This window comes from Sinocyclocheilus grahami, unplaced genomic scaffold (genome assembly GCF_001515645.1).
Source record: "Sinocyclocheilus grahami isolate Dianchi unplaced genomic scaffold, SAMN03320097.WGS_v1.1 scaffold572.1, whole genome shotgun sequence".
Lineage (NCBI taxonomy): Eukaryota > Metazoa > Chordata > Actinopteri > Cypriniformes > Cyprinidae > Sinocyclocheilus > Sinocyclocheilus grahami.
In genome coordinates this window covers 616148-619469 of record NW_015505751.1, presented here as the reverse complement: position 1 = coordinate 619469, position 3322 = coordinate 616148, and the positions used below count along the sequence as shown (strand labels likewise).

General features: G+C 34.9%; 1 protein-coding gene across 2 annotated transcripts in view; it reads left to right on the top strand.

The window, feature by feature from the left end:
- Positions 1-3322, top strand: part of usp1 (ubiquitin specific peptidase 1) — a 13225-nt gene that overhangs the window by 7539 nt on the left and 2364 nt on the right. The window lies entirely within an intron of this gene.

Here is a 3322-nt window from a genome sequence, read left to right as displayed (position 1 = left end):
TTTTGACAGATTGCGATTTGATTTGCGATTTTAAATTTGCAAAGTCAAGCTTCAGCTCAATATTGCCAATAATGTGCAGCACAGTATGGGTATCATTACCCTGCTGAAAAGAAACAATAGAAACCATCACAGAAATTCTTATAGTTTCCATTAAACCATTACAAAATTCCTTTTTGTTTTGGGCATTATTCCAATAGGAATTACTGTTGTTCTATTGGTTCCCATCTGCCAGATTACATCCCACCAATAGAATCCATCAAATAGACACCATTATAGTTTACATTAAAACCAATACAATTCCCATTATAACCTGAAATACATTAAATTTGTTATTGTGTTTTGGGAGGGGTTCTATTGTTTTTTTTTTCCAGCAGGTAAGATTATAATGGTATAACTACTTACACAGAATTAACTTAATTCCTGAATTTCACAGAAAATATTTTTTTATTTTTTATAAATAAAGAACTGTATTTCTTAAGTCAATTATTAAAGTATTACATATGTTACATAGGCTGATTTATTCATTTTAAGTATTTGGGATTTTAAGAGCAAGTGGAAAATGTGCTGAATGTTTAATTTCATCCCAGTGAAATTAGCAAACAGTTAGACTGAATTTACACTTGTTTTAAACGCGGAACCAGACGCGAGTCGACACAGGTTGCACGCGTGCGTCAAGCCTCTTTTTTATGGTGGGTGTTTTCTCAGTTGGCTAGAGCAGTGCTGATTGGGGAGAACGGAGGTGCGCTCACTCTATTGGTTAGTAAGACTGGCAGTCATGCATATGCTCTGGAACGAAGTAATATCGCGTCCATATCGCAGGCTTTGCGATTAGGAAATCGCAACGTCTCAAATCGCGATTTCGATTAATCGCACAGCCCTAAGTGTGAGCGCTAACCGCGCCAGAGTGCAGAACTTCTGATACGTGCAGCATGATTGCGTATATATATTGTGAGAGGGCCGTGTGTTACCGCGTTCCAAACTACTCAAATTAATAAACCACAATTTAGTTAACAATACGATGCACTCCACTGGTGCTGAGTTAGAGTGCTTCTCTGCTGTCTTCACGTGCTATCGGAAACTTATGAAGTCATGATTACGAGCACGTTGCATTCTTTTCTGTTAAAAACAGTGAAAAGTGGTTTGTGAATGTTGATTCTTAGCCTAAATAATTTTATGTGGAGCATTCATGTGAGCACTGCTGCAGTCAGGCCCACCCCAAGTGCTCTCATTGGTTGTGACATGACACTCATCCCAATCCAGTACTGAACAACATCCCACCCCCCCTGTGACCCATGGTTTGTCTGTGTATTCAGAGCCAGTGAGCAACAGACTTCAAAATAATAATAATAAAAAATAACTGTTAATGCGCGATAAAATAATTGTTGGAATTAATTGAGTTAATGCGTTAACCTGCCCAGCCCTAATATACATCAAATAAACACAATATTACAACGTACAATTGCACAAAAGGCTGCAAACGAACAGCGCGCATCTGAAGTGTCTCTGAAGAAAATAATGCATTATTTATCGGCTTTAAGATATCGGCTAAATTTTCTTATCAGGCCGATACCGATAACAGAAAAAATGAGCATTTATCGGCCGATACCGATATGGTGGCCGATATATCGTGCATCCCTAATATATATATATATATATATATACAGTGCTGTTTGAAAGAGTCATTTTAACATAATAAAGAGAGGTCATACAAAATGCATGTTATTTTTTATTTAGTACTATCCTGAGTAAGATATTTTATATAAAAGATGTTTACATATACACCACAAGACAAAACAATTGCTGAAATTATTCAAATAACCCCATTCAAAAGTTTGGTTCTTAATACTGTGTGGTTACCTGAATGATCCACAACTGTTTTTTGTTTTGTGATGGTTGTTCATGAGTCCCTTGTTTGTTCTGAACAGTTAAACGGAGCACTGTTCTTCAGAAAAATACTCCATGTCCTGCATAGTCTTCCGTTTTCCAGCATCTTTTGAACCCTTTCGAGCAGTGACTGTTTGAGATCCATCTTTTCACACTGAGGACAATTGAGGGACTCAAACACAACTATTAAAAAAGGTTCATTCACCGATGCTCCAGAAGTAAACACGATATACACAGTACACACATTATGTAAACAAGAACTTTATTTATTTTGGATATGATTGTTTGACAGCACACACACATTATATATAAATAAAATAAACACTTGTCAATATTAAAATTACATTTAATGACTAAGTCCTTACTGGATGAATCAGCGTTTTTGAACGAATCTCGTCAAAGAATAATTCAATGACAAATAAATTTTTTTAAGTCACTTGTTGCCACCTAGTGGCAAACCAATGTAATCGACACAAACGTTGCTTTCAAAAGGTGATTTGCTAGATTTTGATCGCCATCATAGACATCAATGTTTATATCCGAACTATAAACTTTCATCCCATTATTTCTGTGATTAATATGAATGATTGTAAGACAGAAATAATACTTTGTGATTGAAAAGACTGTTTGTGAAGCTGTTTCTTACCTAAACATGCATGCTCTCTGTGTCAGTGGCAGCACAAACACAGATTTGAATTTTCCAGTAAGACTTTTTCAAAGATTTAATAGACTAATCATCCTTTAGAAATTAGATCGCTTGGGTGTTTGAATCGAGATTGCAATCTTTTAACGATTAATCGTGCAGCTCTACTTAGTTCCTATCTTTCAACTATGGAAGCCCTGAAGGGCACAGTGAATTGCCCACGAGTCTGTTTCCATTGTTTATTGCAGCTGAAAAAAATACAGGAAACATTAAGACTCTGAAAAATAAGGGTAAAAATGTTTAGGATTTAGCAACTTGATTGTCTTGTTGAAGTTGCCAATGTGCATTAAGAAGTTAGTACAATCTTCGGTAACACTTTAAAATAATGGTCCGTTGTTAAGTAACTATGCAGGAAGTAATAGGTAGTACTACATTAACACTTAACTTAATACTATTAACTAATAGAGAAGCAAGATTAACTAAGCAGTGTAAGTAGTAGCAAATTTAGGACAAAGGTAGTTACTTATTCGAAATATCCTCATTGAGAACTACTTGCGAACTATGACCAATTAATAAAGAATAACCAATTAATTACTAATCACAACAGTAACGTCTTAAAAGTGAACAATTGGGTTATTTGTGGAAACTAATTTATGAATATGATATCCCCCAAATAAGTTGGCTACAGGTTGAAATTGTGACTACTACTCTTACCAAAGGATGGATGCTTAAACTTAGACTAATAATAAAAATAATTCATTTAAAAATGTTAATAATTAGGAAGTGATTGAATTA